Source organism: Phodopus roborovskii, unplaced genomic scaffold, assembly GCF_943737965.1.
Source record: "Phodopus roborovskii unplaced genomic scaffold, PHOROB, whole genome shotgun sequence".
NCBI lineage: Eukaryota > Metazoa > Chordata > Mammalia > Rodentia > Cricetidae > Phodopus > Phodopus roborovskii.
In genome coordinates this window covers 35,212,842-35,236,781 of record NW_026126480.1, presented here as the reverse complement: position 1 = coordinate 35,236,781, position 23,940 = coordinate 35,212,842, and the positions used below count along the sequence as shown (strand labels likewise).

At 40.8% G+C, this 23,940-nt stretch overlaps 1 protein-coding gene across 2 annotated transcripts in view; it reads right to left on the bottom strand.

Annotated features, from left to right (window-relative positions):
* Positions 1–23,675, bottom strand: part of Sgf29 (SAGA complex associated factor 29) — a 39,373-nt gene extending 15,698 nt beyond the window's left edge. For both annotated transcript variants that reach the window (XM_051192969.1, XM_051192968.1), the window contains exon 1: positions 23,493–23,675. The gene's annotated coding sequence lies outside the window, so the exon portion shown is untranslated. The remainder of the gene's footprint in view (positions 1–23,492) is intronic.
* Positions 23,676–23,940: the final 265 nt, after the last annotated feature.

Below are 23,940 nucleotides of genomic sequence, written 5' to 3'. Positions count from 1 at the left end.
TTATTTGCTAGATCACAAACAAAATATCACCATAGTCCCACAGTCCTTTAAAATTTTTTTTGTTTTGTTTTGTTTTCTGAGACAGGGTTTCTCTGTCGCTCTGGCTGTTCTGGAACTCATTTTACAGACCATGTCAGCCTCAATCTTAGTGATCTACCCACCTTTGCCTCTCGAATGCTGGGATTAAAGGTGAGAGCCATCATGCCTAGCAAGAAAATACATATGCATGTATACACACACACACACACACACACATTTTAAAAATATGTATTCTGTATAGAGCATTCTTTCTGCATGTTTGCCTGCACACCAGAAGAGAGCATCAGATCTCATTATAGGTATCTATGAGCCACTATGTGGTTGTTAGAAATTGAACTCAAGTCCTCTAGAAGAACAGTCAATGCTCTTAACCTCTAAGCCATTTCTCTAGCCCTAAAAGAATTTTCTTTTAATTTTTTTTTTAAATGGGAACCCACAGTTAAGAGACACTGGAATATTAGACGTTTGATTTTTTTTCCCTCCAAATGTACATAAGTTGCAAGAAACAGGGTTACAATGTACAGGCCCAAGAGTTCCTTCCCAGATCCCTCCTGGAGTTTTGCAGCTTCTCTATGCTCTCCTGGGCCTACATTGCTGTATTATGTGTGACCCTTCCCTCGCCTTCCTCTTGGAGCTGCCTGCTCTGTCTTCCTTACACCTCCTGGGCCTCTGCAGCACCAGACTCCTCCCTCTGGTGGAGAAGTCCGGTACTGCACTACTCCTTTTGTCTCAGCTCCCTCCTGGAGTCTCACTGCTTCCTGATCGTCTCTGGGCTCTAGGTTCCTATATCTTTCTGGACCTTATATGACCCCTTTCTTCCTCCCTGGGCCCAGAGATTTCATTAAAGCCTCACTGTCTTCCTGCAAATAACTCAGTCTGAGGACACTCAATCAACAGCCAAAGATGGCCCACTGAATTTTCAAATTCTCTTATATGATAACAACCTCTGCCCCTGCACAAACAAATGATCCCAAACTCTCCTATATCTAAACTTTCTGTTCTATACTTCCAAAGCCTTTATCTCTAAGGTTTTTCTACTTTCCACTCTTTATATCTATGATTTCTTTGCTCTCCTCTCTCAAAAAAAAGTTTTCTTAAGACTACGCTTTAAAACTAGCTCAGCATTTCTAAGTTCATTGGGTACAGATAGTTTAAAAAAAATCTATACATAGGTAATATTAATCTGACAAAGCATATTACATGAGATTCAACTCTTGTTTAGGAAAATAGATGTTTTTAAATAGCAAGTATGTGGCTTGTCTCCATCTTGGCCTATAACCTCATCAGTATGGAGGCAACCATGTGGTTGGTAGCCATCTTTACTAAGTTTAAAAGAATACATGCAATGTAACTTCACCACCATCTTGACTGATGATCCTATGGCATAAACCAACTATGGTAACAATCAAACTTCTTAATCCTTCTGCACTCTCTGTATATCATTGCATCTCCTTTTTAGACTAAGGAGGCAACAGCAGGTCTCTGCAATATTTTGGATCAGGGTGGATTTTTGTATGAGGATAGTAAATTCCTAAGTTTATAAATGTATGTTCAGGTTAACAGAAAAGAGTTGGAGTTCTCTGCCTGGGGTGAGAGTTTGGCCAGCTCTGGTTCAACACCCCCAAGTTCTCCTTGGAACATCCTGGGTCAGCTCTGTGCATAGTGGACTTGTCCCTCCACACAGGACTGTCAGGAGCCTGACCTCACCTGACCCTTGGTCCCCCTTAGACACCTGACCCTTGGTCTCCCTTCGACCCCTGCTCAAGGTGAGTCTGGGACCAGACACCAGACCATCCAGAGCCTTCTCTCTCCTCATCCTTGGCCCTGCTGGGACCTCTGCCTGGGGTGAGTCTGGAGCCAGCTCAGGTCCACCCCACCCCTAACCTTTCCCTGGAACTTCCTGAGTCTCAATTCTGAACATCTATGCGCCAAATACAAAGGCATCCACATTCATAAAAGAAACATTACTAAAACTCAAATCTCACGTAAAACCTCACACACTTATAGTGGGAGACTTCAACACCCTACTCTTACCACTAGACAGGACCACCAGACAGAAATTTAACAAAGAAACAAAAGAACTAACAGAAGTTATGTCTCAATTGGGTTTAACAGACATCTATAGATCATTCCATCCAAACACAAAAGAATATACCTTTATCTCAGCTCCACCTGGAACCTTTTCTAAAATCAACCACATACTCAGGAACATAACAAACCTCAACAGATACTAAAAAAAATGGAATAGCCACCTGTATCAGACCACCATGCTTTAAAGTGAGAATTCAACAACAACACAAATTGCAGAAACCCTACAAACTAATGGAAATTGAACACTGCACAATCACATCATTCCTGGGTCAAGGAAGGAATAAAGAAATTAAAGATATCCTAGAGTTCAATGAGAATGAAGACACAACATATTCAAACTTATGAGACACTTTGGAAGCAGTACTAAGAGGAAAGTTCACTGTACTAAGTGCCCACATAAAGAAAATGGAAGATTAGAGAATTAACAGCACCACTGAAAGGTCTAGAACAAAAAAGAAGCAAACTAACTCTGGAGGAGTAGATGCCAGGAAATAATCAATTTGAGGACTGAAATCAATAAAGTAGGAACAAAGAAAACAATACAAAGAAACAATGTAAGAAAGAGTTGGTTTTTCCAGAAAAAGCAACAAGGTAGACAAACCTTTATCCAAAAAGCAGAGAGAGAACATGCAAATTAGCAGAATTAGAAATGAAAAGGGGGGCATAACAACAGACACTGAGGAGATACAGACTCTTCAGGCCATACTTTGAAAACCTGTACTCCACAAAATTTGAAAATTTAAAGAAATGGACAAATTTCTGGATAGGTATCACTTACCAAAATTAAATCAAGAACAGATAAGCAATTTATATAGACCTATAACCCCTAATGAAATAGAAGCAGTCATCAAAAATCTCCCAACCAAAAAAAGCCCAGGGCCAAATAGCTTCAGTGCAGAATTCTACCAAAAATTCAAATAAGAGCTAATACCAATACTCCTCAAATTGTTCAACACAATAGAAGCAGAAAGTTCTTTGCCAACATTATTTTACAAGGCTACAATTACCTTGGTACCCAAGCCACACAAAGACACAACTAAGAAAAAGAACTACAGATCAATATCCCTGGTGAACACTGATGCAAAAATACTCAATAAAATACTGGCAAATCAAATCCAAGAACACATCAGAGAAATCATCCACCATGACCAAGTAGGCTTCATTCCAGGGATGCAGGGATGGGTCAACATATTCTATCAATGTAATCCACCATATAAACTGAAAAAGAAAAACCACATGATCTCACTAAATGCTGAAAAAGCCTTTGACAAAAAATCCAACACCTCTTCATGATAAAGGACCTGGAGAGATCAGGGATAACCTAAACATAATAAAAGCAATATACAGTAATCAAACAGCCAACATCAAACTAAATGGAGAGAAACTCAAAGCGATTCCTCTAAAATTAGGAACAAGACAAGGCTATCCACTCTCTCCATATCTCTTCAATATTGTACTTAAAGTTCTAACTAGAGCAATAAGACAACAAAAGGAGATCAAGGGGATACAAATTGGAAAAGAAGAGGTCAAACTCTCAGTATTTGCAGATGATAATTTACATAAGTGACCCAAAAAATTCTACCAAGGAACTCCTACAGCTGATAAACACCTTCAGTAAAGTGGCAGGATACAAGATTAACTCAACAAATCAATAGCCTTACTATATACAGACCATAAAGGGGCTAAGAAAGAAATCAAAAGGACACCATCCTTTACAATAGCCACAAACAACATATAATATCTTGGGGTAACACTAACCAAACAAGTGAAAGAAAGACCTGTATAACAAGAATTTTGCATCTTTAAAGAAAGAAATTAAAGAAGATACCAGAAAATGGAAACATCTATGCTCATGGATAAGCAGGTTCAACACGGTAAAAATGGCAATCTTGTCAAAAGCAACCTACAGATTCAATGCAATACCCATCAAAACCCCAAAAGAATTCTTCATAGAGCTTGAAAGAACAATACTCAACTTTATATGGAAAACCAAAGACCCAGGATAGCCAAAACAACCCTGTACAATAAAGGATCTTCTGGAGGCATAATCATCCCTGACTTCAAGCTCTACTATAGAGCTATAGTCCTGAAAACAGCTTAGTATTGGCACAAAAATAGACAGGTAGACCAATGGAATCAAATTAAAAACTGGATGCTGGTGTGTAGAAGACTGCAGATAGATCCATATCTATCAACATGCACAAAACTTAAGTCCAAATGGATTAAAGACCTCAACATAAATCCAACCACACTGAACCTCTTAGAAGAGAAAGTGGAAGGTACCCTTGAACAAATTGGTGAGACCGCTTCCTGAACATAACACCAGTAGCACAGACACTGAGATCGACAATTAATAAATGGGACCTCCTGAAACTGAGAAGCTTCTGTAAGACAAAGGACACAGCCGAGAAGACAAAAGGCAGCCCACAGACTGGGAAAAGATCTTCACCAACCCCACATCTGACAGAGGGCTGATCTCCAAAACACACAAAGCACTCACGAAGCTAGTCACCAAAACAACAAATAATCCAATTAAAAAGTGGGGTACAGAACTAAATAGAGAATTCTCAATAGAGGAATCTAAAATGGCTGAAAGACACTTAAAGTGCTCAACATCCTTAGCCATCACGGAAATGAAAATCAAAACAACTTTGAGAGACCATCTTATTCCTGTCAGAATAGGTAAAACAAAAATATCAAAGTCAGTTTATGCTAGAGAGGATGTGGAGAAAGGGGAACACTCCTCCACTGCTGATAGGAGTGCAAACTTATATAGCCACTTCAGATATCTGTATGGCGGTTCCTCAGGAAAATGGTAATCAGTCTACCACAAGATACAGCAATCCCACTCTTAAGCATATACTCAAAAGATGTACATTCATACAACAAAGACATCTGTTCAATTATATTCATTGCAGCATTATTTATAATAGCCAGAATCTGGAAGCAACCTAAATGTCCCTCAACTTAAGAATGGATAAAGAAAATGTGGTACATTTACACAATGGAGTACTACTCAGCAGAAAAGAAAAAAACAAAAACAAACAAACAAAAAAAATGGAATCTTGAAATTCACAAGTAAATGGATGGAACTAGAAAAAAACCATCCTGAGTGAGGTAACCCAGTCACAAAAAGACAAACATGGTATGTATTTACTCATATATGAATTTTAGACATAGAGCAAAGGGTCTCCAGCCTACAATCTACACCGCCAGAAAAGGTTGGAAACAAGGAGGACCCAAAGACAAACATACATCGTTCCTCACAGAAGGGGAAAAGGACAAGATCTCCTGAGCAAATAGGAGGCAGGTAGGGACATGGGGGGAGGGGAGGGGAGAGGAGAAGTTAGGAGAAAGAGAAGGGAAGAGGAAGGGAGAGGAGAAGGGAGTAGGAAAATTGAAGGGTAAAGAATAGAAAAAGAACAAGAAAAGAGATAACCATAAGAGAGGGAACCATTATAGGTTTAAAGAGAAATCTCACACTAGGAAAATGTCCAGAGATCTACAAGGATGACCCCAATTAACAATCTAAGCAATAGTGGAGAGGCTACCTTAAATGCCCTTCACCAATAGATTGATGACTACCTTATATGCCATCCTAGAGCCTTCATCCAATAGCTGATGGAAGCAGAAGCATACACCCACAGCTAAGTACTGAGCTGAACTCCTGGAATCCAGAGAGGGTCAAGTAAGGGAGAAGTGATGAGCAGAGGGGTCAAGACCAGGCTGGACCTGAACAAGGGAGAGCTCATGGACCTCAGACTATAGCTAGGAAACCAGCATGAGACTGACCCAGACCCCCTGAACCAGGATCTCAGTTAGGAGGCCTGGGATGTGTCTGATGCCCCTGATAGTGGAACCAGGATGTATCCCTAGTACAGGAACAGACTCCAGGAGCCCATTCCCCATGGAGGGTTACTCCCTTAGCCTAGAGACATGGAGGAGGGCCTAGACCCTACTCCAAATGATTTGATAGACTTTAATGACCCTTCATTGAAGGCCTCACCCTGGGGAGTAGATAGGGGATGGAAATTGGGGGGGGGGTTCTGTGGAAGGGAAGGGAGGATGGGAGGGAGAGGGAACTGGGATCGATATGAAAAATAATAAAAAAAATATTAATTTAAAAAAAGAAATGAGTTAGAGATTTATATCTAACTACTTATGTCTTTACTAACTGTTCAGGCTTCTAGAAAATTTTAAGTACAGAACAACATATATTTGATGAATAAGGTATACTTGATAAATAAGGTTTATAAATTCCTAAGGTTATAAAGGTCTACTCAAATTAATAGTAACTTACTTGAAGATATAAGTCAAGCCTCTTTGTCTTTGTTAACTTAGGTAAGCTTGAGCTATTTGGAAAAACTGAGTCATACAAGAAACTATAATATTCTCTAAGAAAGGACCAGGAAAGTAAAGTTCCCAGTCTCCCAATGGACTGTATTTATAGTTTAAAGTTTTATTTCAGTACTAAAGGGTCATCAATTAAATCTCCAACTCAAAATTTTTAAGTTAAAACTTAACAGGCATAAAACTGTAAAAGCCTAGTCTTATAAAAGCTACCAACTTGTTGTAAACTGTTAAAGATAACTAAAACTGCAAATCAATGGTCAGTCACTGTGCTCAGAACTATGCTCATAGTCATGCTAAGTACAACTATAATTCATTTACAATGACAAGCTTTATTTAGCCTCCTGTATGATTTCAAGGTTACTAAAGCAAGTTATTTAACTCATCACTGTTACAGATAATGTACTTTAGGTGTTGTTTTCAATAATTATAAAATTTTTATTTACAAAAACAAACAACTAATTAAACAATTAAAGTTCCTAGTACTATTTAAAAAAATAATTCATCTATTTTTATTTTGTGTGCATTGGTGTTTTGCCTGCATGTTAAGTCTGTGTGAGGGCAGTGGATCCTGGAGTAGCAGACAGTCTTGAGCTGCCATATAGATACTAGAAATTGAACCTGGGTCCTCTGGAATAGCAGTCAGTATTCTTAACCACTGAGCCACATCTCCAGCCCCTCCTAGTACTTTTTTAATGTATGGTACTGTGTAAAACATTTTCCACTATGAAGAGGAACCAACCAAAATTTATATAAGTATCCAGATTTACTCCTTTTTCCATGGGCAGCACAAACTCTGCAGGCTCTCATAGGAAATTTTTTCTTTCTACTCACTAGAATACATGTAGTTTCATGCTGCTTAGTACCACCTGACAACCTTTTGGATCATTTTGAGTGTTTTCCTTGTCCTCGCTCCCCCAGAAGCAGGGCTAGACCGATTGGTCTCTGGTTCTAGAGAGCTTTTATTACTGTCATCTGTTATCCAATCTCTTACCACCCATAGGAGAAAGTGTTTATACTTCATTTTTGCTTGTGAATTGAAGTTGTTGTATACTCTAAACTGAAAAGTCCACAATGTATAAGGTACAGTATACTTATTTTGTCCATTTCACCATTTTCCTTAGAGTGGAACAAGAAAGGAATTGGTCCATAGGATCAACACCTTTCATGTGGGCACTGTATTCCTTGATGCGGATAGGTTTTACATATTCTGCCCTATGTCCCTACCTCCCCCTCCCTGTTATGGATATTATTTTGACAACCTGCTTGTCCTTCCATGCTGGGAGAAGATTATCACCTTTTCTGGGAAATATCATGTCAGCTTTCTTCATTCTTGATGCTTTCACTTTCAGATTTGGTGGCTGTAGTGATATGTTGTTTAAGATTTATTAAAGCCACTGAAGATCAGAGAAGCAAAGCAGCCAAGCCAGTAGATTTTACCTCTACCCAGCTGAAATGCCAATCCTGTCCCACAAATCCTCAGAGGCAAAAGCTCTCAGTTCCTGTCTCCTCCTGCCTTTTATTGCTTTCTCCACCCAGCCATATCACTCTGTCTTCACCTGCCTAGTGCTGGGATTAAAGGTGTGTGATCCCAAGTGCTGGGATCACTGTCATGTAGCTGTTTCTTTTAGGACTGGATCACTTTTGTGTAGTCAGTGTGGCCTTGAACTAACAGAGCTCCATCTACCTGTTAATCCTGAGTCCTGAGATTAGAGGTGTGTGCCACCCCTGCTCAGCTTCTATAGCTAACTAGTATGGCTGCTTGGCCTTTTTGCTCTCCAGTGGCTTTAATAAATCATAAACAATGTATCACCACAGGTAGTGACCCTCTGCTTCCCTAGTAGTCCCACAGACCCTAGTTTTGTTCTGTAGCAGGAATTCAGCAGTAGATGCGACACTGTAATAATCATTCTGGTAAATACGATGCCATATGCCAGATAGGGTCCAAGACTGAAAGAACAGTTTCCTGCAATTCCTTTCCCTCCACAGTGCACATCTCCATATCGCAGATATAGCCAGTGTCACTCTTACACACAAGTAAACCGTATTTTGTTATTTTCACTGGGTTGTACGTGGGAAAATTTAAACATTCTCTATATGGAATCATTCCCTCGTCCAAAGATAACTGTTGCTTTGGTTTGTATACTGTTCAAATTTTATATAGGAAATAATCCAGCACAGCTTAGATCTTGAAAAGTCTCCCCGAGTGACTGTCCATTTTGGCACTATCATTGAAATGCCAGAATGTCCATATTTGCTCACATCTACAGTGACTCACTTGTCTGTGGAAATATAGAGGTACATTTCAGAGGATCTGTTGACCAATAGTCTTTCAAGCTATCTTTTTTTGTTTGATCCATCAGAATAATTTAGGCTAAGGATTTCTTGGTGTCATTCTGTATAATCGGAGACCATTTTAGTGTTCTAGACGGTGTTTTACATTTCATTGTAGTTTGATCATGATAGTTGGACAGCTCTTTGCACAACATCTCAAACCATTCATCACCAAAAAAAGAGATTAAATTCATCACCAAAAAAGATATTGGTCACATAGGGTACAGAGTCACATTGAGATGGAAATGTAGTGACCGACTCCAGCATGACCTTCAAACATTTGTAAGTGTGGTGGTGTGTCAATTTCAGACCAACAAATATCAGTAGCTTTGTCAGTGTTGGAATGAATCTGTTGAAAGCACCATCACCTAGCTCTTCCTTACAGGTCTAATAATTTCACTATTAGCAGAATCAGTAGAATTGTCAAAAAAGTCATCTGCATCTTCATTCTCACTAGGCATATCTGATAAAATATCATTAAATACTTCTGGAAGTGTATCAGTTTTGTTGGTTTCCCTCCTTATTCTGACTAAGGGCATTTCTAAAAGTGCCAGGAACTTGAAAACAATGACTATTTGAATGACCAAAATACAATGCAACTGCAATGCTTTATGGGTTCGTGTAATTATATAATTTTTCATAGATTAACCTGCATGGTTTCCACCAATGAGATTGCTTCATTTGATGTGCACAAGACAGTGTGTTGACATCTAAGGTCCATAACAGATGGCACATGAAAAATGAGAAAACTCTTGAATGGTCTTTAAATGATGGTGTGAGAAACGCAAGAAAACTCATGAGCCATATGAAATGTATTAATAGATAATGGTCCTCCTGTGGCAGACAGAAATGCCAGCTCCTAGCAGTGACCCTGAGGTCTCCAAAGGAGACGACAGGGCATAGACGACTCCACCCAGACTGTGGTAATGCTGACCACTAGAAAATGAACTACCCTATGCTTCACCCACTGCCAGGGCTCTGTCTAAACCGCAGACATTGTTGGATTGACTGCTCTATTCTACCTTATTAAACTAGGTCAGTTTTTCCAAGTTTCTCCTCCACAGGAAAAACTAAGACTTTCTGGGTCTGACACAGAAGGCTAGTGCTGTTCTGTGCAGCAGCTGAAGATTTAATGCTGTCCTGTGTGACAGCCGAACACCAACTACTTCTGCCCTCAACAAAGCCATTAAGATCACCATAGGAGTATAGGTTAATTATCCGGGTAGCTGGTAAGTCTGTCATTTCAACTGATATAGAGGCCATTTGGATTATACTCCTGGTTCTAATTTATCTTCCTCAGATGTGATGATATAGATGGCTAACTGTGGCTTTATCAGTTTAACAGATGCAAGCAAACCAGCTCCTCCTCCCACAGCTGCTGTTTCCTACTTAGTTCATGTGGTGGTCTGAAAGAAAATGGCCCCCAAAGGCAATGGCACTATTAGGAGGAATTGTGTCACTGTGGAGGCAGGCTTTGAGGTCTCATATATGCTCAAGCCATGCACAGTGAGACAGTTCACTTCCTGTTGTCTTTGGCTGAAGATAGAGAATTCTCCAGCACCACGTTTGCTTGCCACCATGATGATAATGGACTAAACCTCTGAAAGTGTAAACCACCACCCCAATTAAATGTTTTCCTTTATGAGAGTTGCCATGGTCATGGTGTCTCTTCACAGCAATAGAAATCCTAGCTAAAAGGTCTCCCTCTTCTAGAACTACATCTCCTGCTTAAAAAAAAAAAAAAAAAAAAAAAAAAAAGGCAGTTTACCTGTTGGCAGGCTTCACACTAAAAGAAACTCACAAAACAGGTTTCAATGTTATTATTCCTTTATTTAAAGGAACTTGCTTTACAATGACTGCTCTCAATAACCAACCACCTGTGATTCATGGCATTTGAATGGATGGAAAGAAAAGGTTTGAAGTTTATGTAAGTTGTGAGAATCTAAGAAAGTAAGTGAAAGCTGTAAAGGTCTGAGGATGTGCAAGTTTAAGTTGTGAAGGTATAAGAAAATGACTTAAAGCCATGTACATGAAAGTTATAAAGGTCTGAGAAAGTGATTTAAGGTATGTGGAAATGAGAAAGGTTTCAGATTTCTTTCCCTCTGTGCATTATTAGATTTCGAAAGCTCAGAGTTGTAATATTAGTCAATGGAGTTCTGATAGACTATTAATTTAGCCCTGGTAAAGCACTGACTATCAAGTCACAAGCTCAAATTTTAAATTTCCTTGTTGTCTTTAAGTATAGATCGAAAATATCTCTGCACATCCACCCTCTGGACAGAAGAAAGAGTGTCCACACTTTAAACCCAAAACCATAGCTTTTGCTATAACTCAAAGGTGTGGGTCTACTCCAGCTGTTTACAAACACAATGAGGACCTCAGTACAGAGGTAATGCTAATATATCCAAAACTTGTATCTTTTTTTGTAAAAAAAAAAAAAAAAAAAAAAAAAAAAAAGTTCAGCAGATGACAGTGGTGTACACCTGTAATCCCACCATTCGGGAGGCAGAAGCAGGTGGATCTCTGTGAGTTTGAGGTCGGCCTGGTCTACAGAATGCATTCCAGGACAACCAAGTCTACACAGAGAAACTCTGTCTTGAGAAACCAAAGAAAAAAGAAAAAAAAATCATCTCAAGCTCAACGAGATAAGGCTTGTATCTACCTGTCACAGGTGAAAGTGACTCCAGATAAGAACTCCTGTCAACCAACAGTCTACGCTTCCCTGACTCCTGCTATTCCTAAGGGTGGGATATCTATCTCTCTCCCTCCCAACCACCCCCACTCCCACTTCCCATCCCCAGCCTGCCTTAGACTACTTCCACACTCCCAACTACCAGAACCATGGGCCAAGAAATCTCAAATGTACACCCAAGATAAAAATCTTCCCCTAAACTTAACTTTAACTTCTGTCCCTACTTTATATCTGTCTCAGCAGGTTTCCAATCAGCTGAAGAGTGCAAACAGCTTCCAAACTGCCTTCAATGCTCCAGCTCCAGGTGTTCCTTCCGAGCCTGCATCCCAGACTGCTCCAAAGTGGCCTGCCCTTCAGGTAGCCAAGTGGTCCCTCAGAACCTGGGCAGTGATGGAAACAGATGTCCCCCAGCCTATACTTCTCTCTCCTTTCCTGGCCTTGAGCAGCACTCACTCCCCTGGGCCCTGAATATGACACCCCAATTTCAGATAAGAGTCAGGTACAGAAGAGACTATGTCACCTTTTATCATCAACAAAAGGTCTGGAATGTTAGTTCTCCAAGAAACTCAGCACAAATGGCTGTGTTGCCTATCAACAAACCAAAGTATCTGCTTGGGCTCAGACTCACTCAGTATCTGTGGCTCCTCTCAACACTACTCATCTCACCCCTATCTTAACCCTCTCTAACCCAGAGTCTTCTCTTCCCTTCTCCCAGCTTCTCTTACATATATCCATGCCATTTTGGTCACATGCTCTTATTAATTAGTTGATTCTTTGGCTCCAGCTGACCAGACACCATAGAGTCTTAATTCAAATATATCACACAAACTGTCCTGAAAGTTGAGGGTCTCTCAAGCTTTACAAGTCATGCCTCCATCATCTGCATTTCTCCAGAACTCCTTATCTCCCAAGTTCCACACAGCCCATCAAGCTCTAAGCACCCAACAGCTTTTCCAGCCCAAAGTTCCTAAGTCCACAATCCTCTTGAAAACATATACTTAGGTCTGTCACAGCAATACTCCACTCCTAATACCAATTTGTCTTAGTTAGGGTTCATATGTATGTAGTATGTATGATGGGAGATGCCATTCTGTAAATATGTTTCTCATACTGGTTAATGAATAATGCACTGTTGGCCAATAGGAAAGCAAGATAGGTGGACCAGGAGAAAAGGAGAAGAGAGGAAGTAGTAAGGAGAGTCAAGATGGAAGATGGAGAGAGCAGAACACCGGCGGGCTCGCTCTCTGGTAAAACCATGTGGAGATTAATAGAAATGGGTTAATACTTAAGAGCTAGCTGATAAGAAACAAGTAACTAGCCAACAGCATTATATCAAATACAGAGTCTCAGTGTTATTTGGGGCGGCGGGCAGAAAAAAAACCCTACCGGTTACAGTATGTATGTATGTACATATGTATGTATGTATATGAGTGCTCTATATGAATGTGTACCTACATGTCAGAAGAGGGCATCAGATCCTACTATAGATGGCTATGAGCCACCATGTGGTTGCTGGGAATTAAACTCAGGACCTCCGGAAGAGCAGCAGGTGCTCTAACTGCTGAGCCATCTCTCCAGCCCCATAAGTTAGGGTATTATTACTGTGATAAAAACATCTACAACAAAAACAACTTAGGGGCCGGGTAGTGGTGATTCATACCATTAACCCCAGCATTCAGGAGGCAGAGGCAGGGGGATCTCTGTGAGTTTCAGGCCAGCCTGGCCTGGAGTTGTAGGATAGGTTCCAAAGCTACACAGAGAAATCCCATCTCAAAAAACCCCAGAAAACAAAACAACAAACTAAAACTAAAAAGAACTCAGGGAAGAAAAGGTTTATTTCAGCTTACAGTCAATGATAAAGGGAAGGCAGGCCAGGAACCTGGAGTGAGGCTCACTGGCTTGGTTGCCATGGCTTGCTCAGCCTCAAACATGCCAGGCCTGGCATTACCAGATGGGGCTGGGCACTCCTACATTAATTAGTAATTAAGAAAATGCCCTACAGGTTTTGCCCACAGGCCAAAATTATAGAAGTATTTTCTCAACTGAGTTTCCTTTTTATCAGATTATTCTACCATGAATCAAGTTGATAGAAACAAAAACCACAAAAACAAACCAAGACAAATGGTAATTGAGATAGCAAGGTAGTACTAGTACTAGTGAAAAACATCTAGACTAATAAAACAGAACACAAAGACAAAAAAAAAAATTCAGTGTTGGGGCTGGAGAGATAGCTCAGTAGATAAAAGCACTAGCTGCTCTTTCAGAGGACCCTGACTCTATCCTCAGCTCACAAGTATCTGTAACGCCAGTACCAGGGGATCCCATGACTTCTCTCATCTCCTTGGGCACCAGACACACATGTGATACACAGACATACCTGCCGACAAGATACCCATGCACAGAAAATAAATAAAAGTAAAATAAAACCAATCTTCATATCCATAACTGATTTTCAACAACAATAAGTGATGCTAGAGACAACTGAAAATCTGAAATAAGAAGAATGGATTTAGATTGCTATCTGAGTAAGACCAAAAGCAAAAACAACACCCCCCCCCCACCAAATAACCCAGAACAACAAAAAAACCACACCCAAATGATAGGAAAATAAAATCTCTGAAAGACACAGCTTTCCATCACTATGACAAAATACCTAATTATAAATCTGCTTACAAGGAGGAAAAGTTTATTTTGATTCAACTTCAGACTTTCAGTTCATAGTCACATGGCTATGTTGCTCTGGGCCCGTGATAGCACAGTATATCATAGTGGTGGACAAATGACACAGGGGGTCTGATCACCTCATGACAGTCAGGAAATAGAAAAGATAGGAGGAGTCGAGGTCCCAATATCCCTTTCTACTGTGCTCTGGTTCTTCCTTCCTGGATGACCTGTTCTGTCTAGTCTGGAGATGACCTTTGTCAAGTAGGAGCAGCACGCAGCAAACATCATCAGTGGATTCTAAAACACCATCAGAGAGGACTGGAGTAGTCCAACTGAGAGAGCAAACAAGTGGTTACATCAACTGGGTACATATGAGTTTCTAGCAGAAACTGACTGGGGAAGTTGAGGCAGTCAGCTGGAGTTCCCGGGTGAATGGTTCTCTCATGAATGAGTTTCCCAGGGCTGAACTTCTAGCTCACAGTTCCCATTTGGGCACTTATGTGATAGAACTGTAGTAGTCCGCGAAGAGAACATTCACCTTCTAGCTGTTCTCCTCTCTACCTGTCGTAGGGTTAGAGAGACCAGCCATCCCCAGACAAGAGACTTTAGTGGACAACGAGACAGGCATGCTTGGGTCTGAAATGGAGGAGCCAACCCCAATTTCAGGGCCAGCCTCTCAGTAAGATCAAACAGCACATGACAACTGACCTATTTTAATATCAAGCTTATGTCCTAATGACTCCACCACCTGGCTATACAGGGACATCCAAGCCTTTAACATGTGGGCCTTTCTGGACATGGTCAAGAGTGAAACTAAGTATGGGGTACACACTTGCAATCTTAGTACTCAGATCAAGCAAGAGGATTGCAAGTTCAGGGCTCTAACAGGACCTAGTTTTTAAATAGTTTTTAAATAAATATATAAATAAATGTAGCCAGCACTAAGGAGGTAGAAGCTGATGGATCTCTCTGAGTTCCAGAGCAGCCAAAGCTGCTCAAAAAATATAACCTAACCTATAGTAATATAAATGTCCAACAAACTGTAACATCCTCCCCTTTAAAAAAAAAAATCCAAAAAAGCAAATAAAAAAAAAAAAAATCACAAGAAGAGCCCAGTATACATGTCTGAGTATATGTCATCTGTAATTCTAGCTAAGGCAGGAATGATGTGGATTCTGAGTTCAGCCTGTGCATAGAGAGAACCTGTCTCAAAATAAAAAGTTAAAAAGAAGTTGTAGATGTAATTCAGTGCAAGAGAGCTTTCCTAGAGACAACTCCAGGGTTCAGTCTCTAGCACTGCAAAAAGGGAAAGAAACCACAATATTACACAGCATGTGCACAAGAATCCAAAGAAGACCTAAAGGAAACAAGAACTTAAGTGACAGCATGTGAATACAACAAAGACAGCATTTTGTATTATTCAGACAATCATCAGAGGATGGAAAACAAATCCAACCAAACTTCAAGGGCTTTCAATCTCAGTGAAATTCTTAAGAGTCCAGTGGTGTGGGGCATGCAGAGATAGTCCTTCCAAGGTGAAGGATAAATTATTGCACCTGCCCCCTCCCATCACCAAGAAAGCAGCACAAATGTTTATTGGGCTATTTGGATTCTAGAGACAGTACATCCTTGAGTGTTACTTTGAACTGTATATCAAGTGACTCAGAAAGCTGCTAGCTTTGAGTGGGGCCTGGAACATTCAATCAAAAGGTAGTTTAAGCAGAAGTTTATTTAGCAAAGCAGAACTTAGTAAACTAAACAGCACTTCAAAGAGAGATTAGAGTGGGCAAACTAAAGGGTTTGCGCTGGAGATTTTAAAGTTTTGTATGTTAGAGAATCCAGGCCCTCTTGACCCTAAGCAGAAAATGTAGTTAAGCTTTGTACCAGTCTTTGTTGCTACCAGGAATAGGGCAGATGCAGCCTAGCCTCCTCCTATGTTCCAGGTATGAGACAACTTAAGTATAGTTGCATATTGACCAGCTCTTCCCTGATGAGTTTGCTGTTTCCTACCCTGCAGTAAACCTTCTAATTTGTCTTCCTCAGTGCTTCTAGACTCACTTTTTTAACCCTAGCATTCCTTTTAACTCTAAGATCTGTTTTTACCATATCAATAACAAAACTGTCTTTATTTTTTTTATACAAGTTTTCATAGGTACATTATTTATAGTAGCCAAAAAGTGAGCACAAATCAAATGTCCATAGTTGACAAACTGATAGAATATTATATATCAAAATAATGCAATATTACTCTACAGTACAAAGAAATTAAGTATGTCCCCAGTTTGTGTCCATACACCATACCAGAACAAAGACTGAGCAAAGACCTACATAAACACATCCAGACTCACTGATTGATAGAGAGCAGAATGTGCTCTCCTAATGTTCTACTAGTAAATTTGGGGGTTCCCAGATTTCTCGTACAATGTACCAAATGTAGGGTCCAAGGAAACATTAAAGGAAGACCCCCAGAGTGAAATAGTATGTAAGATCAAAGAGCTTTTATTAATATTCCAGCATGCATGTGGGGTCATCCACCTGTACAAAATGTGGATGGCCCTGAGAGGAGCATGCAGGCTCTTTTTCAGCACAGCTGGGGGAATTTCAGGAGTATTAGGTCATCTCAAACATAATTGGTTAAGCAAGCATCAGTTACACTAGTATACTTTTAATAGGCTGAAGGGGCCACTAGATTTGTCATTGAGACATTGTGAGATTGGCTTAGCCATTGTCCCTGAATGCAAGGGCATTGTGGATAAATGGCCCTTTATGGGAGAGACACTTGTTTTGCCCTCTAAGTTATGACACAGGGCTGGAGAGTTAATATATCCTTGAGGTAAAACTGTAAAGGTATACTGCTAGCCTTGCCAATGGAAAGCAAATTGCTTCTGGTGGTCCTTATGGACTGGACTGAGAAAAAGGCATTTGCTAGATCAAGAGCTGCATACCATGTCCCAAGAGATATGTGAGTTTGCTCAAGTAAGGACAGAGATTGAATTAATTCCTTCAAGGAGACAAGATCTAAGGGATCCCAAAATATCTGCCACACTATGAAGACAAAATGGACTTAAACTCACAGTTGCAAATGTGTGACACTGCAACCAGCCTGTTTTCTGTAAAATTTTTACTATGTTTGTGGGCCCCTTAAATCTTTGGGCTGAAGTAATCCACCTAACTCAGCACCCAAGGAGCTGGTATTATGGTGTACACCCCACGACACAGCTTACACAAGCTTTTGTATTGAAATATATTTTCATTTCCCCAGTTTTATTCACAGGAGTGGAATTATTGAATCCTTTCTGTGTAGCCTTTAAGAACAGCCAGATTACTTTCACAGTGGCTGTGCCATGTTACTGCCAGTAATGAGATTCTAGAATGTCTGTTTCTGTGCCAATATATGCATTACTGTCCTATTGCTATAGGGATCCTAGTGAGTCTGACATGCTATCTCACTGCTGTATGTTTTTGTGCAGTGTAAGGCTCTAGTGATGACCCAGGGCCCTGCACACACTAGGCAAGTGATTGACCACCTTACTACTTCTCTGGCCCTGGTTGCTTTAATTTGCACGTGATTAGTGATAATTTATATTATTTTCTTTTAGCAAACTGCTTCTTTTCCATTTCTAAGTTCAGTTATTTCTCTTTTTTATTACTGAACTGCACTCTTGGAAGCACAAGTCTTAAACATTTAGGAAGTGCAACTTGTTTTTCCTACAAACTTGAGTCTTGGAGACATGACTTCAACAAGGTCTGCAAGATAATCTTTTCCTCCATATTTATGACACTATTTTTGTTTATTTGTTTGTTTGGCTTTTGAGACAGGGTTTCTCTGTATAATCCTGGCTATCCTGGAATTTGCTCTGTAGTAGACCAGGGAAGCCTCAAACTCAGAGATCCATCTGCCTCTGCCTACTGAGTGCTGGAATTAAAGGCATGTGCCACAATGTCCAGCACATTATTTTTTAATATTACTTTTACGTGTGCCTGAGTATATGTATATGTACCATGCCCCGACATGCAGGGCAGTCAATGACAAAATGGAAGACACCTGGGGGAACTGAAGGGTAAGGGATAAGAAGAACAACAGCAAGTCCATATTCTGATCAAGCTGTCAAATTTTACTTTCTCAGGGGAGGCTTATATAGGACCATGGGCAGGATGTGAGCAGGGTTTGCAAGTGGGCAGGGTGAAAGGGTCAGTAGAAGGAACGCCCTGAACTAATCTTTAACTGGCTGTAAAACTGCAACAGGAAGGCTATCCTGAGCTATTCTTTAACTGGTTGTAAAACCACAAGCCTGTATCTAGGAATGTTCTGCTGAACATTTTGCTTATTTCTTAAGAGGCAGTAATTTTCTATCTCAGAGGCCTGAGGTAGTGAGTATGGTGATGATCCCCAACAGTACCACATGGATGAAGGAGCCTTCAGAGGTCAGAAGAGGTGTCAGATTCTCTAGAATTGTAATTAAAGACAGTTTGTTAGCTGCCATGTGAGTGCTGGGAAGAGAACCCCAGTCTCTGTAAGAACAAATGTTTTTTAACTGATAAGCCACCTCTCCAGCCCCTACAACACTATTTTTAGCACCACAGAATGATTCATTTTCACATAAAGAAGAACATGTGCCAGAAAAAGAGCTGGGTGTCCTAGGACCTTTAGTCCTAGGAGTCCGGAGGCAGAGGTAGGCATATTTCTGTGAGTTCAGGTCTAGCCTGATCTACATACTGAGTTACAGAAGAGACAGAGCTACATAGAGAGACCCTGTATCCAAAAAGAGGAAGGAAGGAAGGAAGGAAGGAAGGAAGGAAGGAAGGAAGGAAGGAAAAAGAGCCATGATGGTATGCCTGTAATCCCAACACAACAGACGCAGGGACAGGAGTAATTTGAATTCAAGGCTTAATTGGGGCTATTAAATACTGAGAACCTGTCCAAATCTGACTATTCCCAAAATGCAAATTTCAAAAAAATATAAAAAAATCTAGGTATGAGGCTGGAGAGACAGCTCAGCAGTTAGGAGCATTTGCTACTTTTGTAGAGGAACTGGTGTAAGGAGTACAGTTACTGGCTTCAGTTCCAGTATCCACACGATGTCTCACAACTGTAACACCAATTCCAAGAGATCAGATATCCTCTTCTAGCCTCCAAGGGCACCAGACATGCACATGATACACATACACACATGAAGGTAAAACACTCACACACATAAATAAATCCTGGGAGAGAAAAAAAGCCTAGTTATGCTAGTCATGGAGACATGCTCCTTTAATTCCAGCATTCTGGAGGAAGAGGAAGGCAGATTTCTATGTGTTTGAGGCCAACCTGGTCTACAAAGCAAGTTTCAGGTCACTCAGGAGAGTATAAGTTGTAAAAATGGTTGATGAGACTCTGATTAAAGAAAAAAAAATTCTTGTATTATCTGGGATCATAGGACATAGTGAATCAGGAGCTTAGATTAGCGATGACTGAGGTAAATGTAAGAACAGTCAACCTACAGGCTGTTGCAAAAGTCTTTAAGACTAGTGAGAAGTGGCTTAGAAAAAAGGAGCTCAGGAAAGGCCCCTCTTGGAACTCCCAGAGTTTCACCTCCCTCTACTACTAGGATTAAAGGTTTGTGCCACCATGCCCAGCTTATTTTATTGCTTTTGAGATCAGGTCTCACTGTAGGCCAGGTTGGCACTAAACTCACACTTGTCCAGCCTCAGGCTTAGTGACAAGTGACTTTATCCTCTGAACCATTTTACTGGCCCTCACCTAGTATTTTTATTGAACCTTTTCTGTGTAGATACACAAATATTTTTCATTTTATGAAAACTACTTATAGTATTTGTTATATAACATGCTATATATTGGTATAGCCCAGGAGTAACAGATATGTAGTAGGCTACACAATCTAGGATTATATAAAAACATTCCATAATGGTCATATGACAAATTACCTAACTGTATTTCTTACCCATCATTATGTAATGCACATGTTCTATATATTTATTCTTATGGTGAAATAAGCACTAAAGATAAGCATAGTTGATGATTAGTTTGTTTTTTTTTTTTTTTTTTTTTTTTTTTTTGCTTGTTTGTTTTTTGGTTTTTCGACACAGGGTTTCTCTCTTGCTTTGGAGCCTGTCCTGGCACTTACTCTATAGGCCAGGCTAGCCTTGAACTCACAGAGATCTGCCTGTCTCTGCCTCCCAAGTGCTGGGATTAAAGGCATGTATAGCCACAGCCTGGTCTATGATGATTAGGTTTTTTTTTTTTTTTTTTAAGACAGGGTTTCCCCATATTGCTTTGGAGACTGCCCTGTAGACCAGGCTGGCTTTGAACTCACAGAGATCACCTGCCTCTGCCTCCTGACTGTAGGACTAAAGGCATGTGCCACCAACACTCAGCCAATGATGATTAGTTTTAACCTGACATATACATCACTTGGGAAGATTCTCAATGGCTAGGTCAGGTTGGCCTGTGAGAGATTATCTTGCGTTAACTGAGATGGGAAAAACCACTCATTCTTGATGGCATCATTCCCTGGATTTAGGTCCTGGACTGTGTACTGTGTAGAGGGGGCTGAACACAAGTAGACATTCTTGTACTCATCTCTTTCTGCTCCTGACTGTAGCTGTGATGAGCTACTCAAGAGTTCCTGCCTTGGCTTCCTCATAATGATGTCCTATAATCCAGACTGATGAGCCAAACCAACACTTTCTTTTCCAAGTGGACTTTTGTCTGCGTGTTTATCTCTACATCAGAAGGGAAACTAGTGCAACATATAAATGTGTAAAATCAGAATACAAAATGAGAATATACAATTAGGCACTGAAGAAAATTACACCCCAAAGCCTCCGGAATAATTATGTTCTAATGTACTGATGGAGAAGTGGGGGAGCACCACAAATAACTCCCACGTTCCTAGTAGTCTGAGTATCTCTGAGTATCTGGAGGAATGGGAACACCCATGAAAGTATGAGCATGTGAGGGTAAAACTAACAATTTCTGTTTGGACCACATTTGAAATGTCTATTAGACATTCAAGAGGAGATATATGCTAGAGTTGAATATAAAACTATGTATCCAAATAATAATAATAATAATAGAACAATGGCTCAGTTGTCAAGAGCACTGACTCTTCTTCTAGAGGACCCAGGTTCAATTCCTAGCACCTGCACAGTGACTAGTTCCAGTTCCAGGACCTCTTGTGGTCTCTGCATGTGGTGTATAAATGTACATCAAGCAAAATACTCTTACTAATAAAAATAAATAATCTTTAAGAAATAAAACGTTGTCAGGTATAGTGGCCCTTGAGGTTAATCCCAGCACTGGGAGGCAGAAGCAGGCAGATCTCTGTGAGTTAGAGGCCAGCCTGGTCTACATAATGACTTCAAGGACAGGTAGTGGTACATAGGGAGACTAGTCACAAAAAACTAATTAAAAATATTTAAAATGTTGTAAAATATTTTTAAATTAATAATACAAGTAAACATATTTAAATTAATAATTATAATATACAAGTAAACATAAAAATAAATCTTAAGTTCAATGTAGAATTGTGGGGATGTGACAGCTAGTACTAACCTGATGGCACTGTGTTATTGCCCGCTCTATCCCAGTCAATTGGTGACACTTCTCCCAGAGTGCTCTGACCTGTGTAATAATGTATACATAGCTACCCTGTGATAGCCAAATAAATTTAATATGGTACCAGCCATCCCTTATGGCCCTTTATCTTCTCTTTCTGCTTTTGTAAACTCCATATTTGATGTGGGGCTGGGATGAAGCGTTCTTTTTATTAGTATACAATGGGAAAGAGGAACGATTGAGGGTTGTTAATTTTCTTGCTCAGCTGTGGATTACATAAGTAATTGTAATGTACACCTTTGATATCCACCTTTATAAACACTTCCTTTAGCCCCTTCTGCTCATCCTTCTGCTAGTAGCAAGAATAAACTTCTTTAATCTAAATTTGAATTGAGTGTAAGTCTTTGGTCTTTCCCAGTAGATTTGAACACCACAACAGAATATTTAGCTAAGCGGCCAATGAGATAGCCCAGCAGATGCAACTGCTTTCACCAAGCCTGATGACCTGAATTCAATCCTAGAAGCCCACTGGTGGAAGGAGAGACCAATGCCTGAAAGCTGTTTTTTGACCTCCACACAAGTGGCATGGCACATACAGGACTGCCTTCACACACACACTACATACGGTAGCCAGGTTGTGGTGGCACACGCCTTTAATCCCAGCACTCAGGAGGCAGAGGCAGGTGGAAATTTGTGTCAGAAGCCTGGTCTACAAAGCGAGTTCCAGGATACCCAGGGCTATTATTTAGAGAAATCCTATCTCGAAAAACAAAAGATAGAAAGAGTTAGCACCAAATAAATGTTATTTATATTGAAACTGTGAAACTGTAAATGCCCATGGAATAAACTGAAAGAAAGGCAAGATGTACTGTTTATGTATTTCGATGGTACAACCACTAAAGATAATGAAATGGAGCAAAAGTTTTAAGCAATGAAAGTGGATATTTATGCCAGGGCATCGGTGGTGCATGCCTTTAATCCCAGCACTCAGGAGGCAGAGGCAAGCTGATCTCTGTGAGTTCAAGGCCAACCTGGTCTTCTACAAAGCTACACAGAGAGAACCTGTCTCGAAAAACCAAAAAAAAAAAAAAAAAAAAAAAAAAAAAGGAAGGAAGGGGATATTCCCAACCCTTCATCACTAAACTTGGCAACCTAGAAGTCAAGGTGGCTTTGGTAGAGCTGTTTCTCTGGAATGACAGGGCTTGCCTGGAGAAATCTAAACAGAGAATGCAGAGAATGGTGGGGGAAGATACTAATGAGTAGAAGCTGATGTCTGCCCTAGGATGCATGTATGAGCTGACAGGAGGGTGGATGAAGTTACTCTTAAATTACTCTGTTGTGTAAATGGACTCCTCTAGGGAATGTGTGGCTCCAGTCTGTAATCTCAGCACTTAGGGCTGGGGCAGGGTGATTTCGAGCTCAAGGCCAGGCTGAGCGAGACCGTCTCAAAAACCAAAAAGCTTTTGCACAAGTAGCAAAAAGTGCAGGTGTCTGGAGCTCACTCTCAGGCCAAGTACCTCACCAGATGCTGTCCCAAGGTAAGCCAGCTCCAGCGGCTTCCCACCTCGCCAGGGACGCAGGGCGCACGCGCAGGCCCAAGGAGCCGGGGCGCAGGCACCCACAGCCCCGCCCCCTTCCCCGTCTAGGGCGCTTGCGCGTCTCCTCCGAAGCCGCCTGAGCGAGCCGGGCGCCGGGCAGGAACGCTGGCCCTTCGTTCCCGCGCTGCTTGGAAGTGCTTTGCCATGGTCCCGTCCCACCTACCGAGTCTGGGGCGAAAAAGCACGTCGCGCTGGTAACTGCGATGGTGGGAACAGGAGAGTCGCTGGAACGCCTCCTCACAGGATAGTATCGCACTTGTGTTCGAAGGTTCGCGGGACGTCAAGAACCACACACGCTGTTTCTCTTATGAGCGCGGTCGAGCGCGGAGGACTTCTTTGCGCATGTCCGATACTTCTCTGTGACGTGCTGCATTGCACCCTGGGAAACGTAGTTTTTACTTTGACACCTGTTCCCTAATCTATTTAACCATGACTTAATAAATCAGAGTGCTGGTTTGTTTTTCTGTGTCTTTATATACTACCCCGAAAACTTTCGTATAAATAAAACGAACCAAAAAGCATGTATGGAGCCTTGCCTAGCATGTGGGAGGTGATGGAACCGGAAAAAAACAAAACCATCAGATTGTTGGGAAGTTCTCATATGCCTCTGT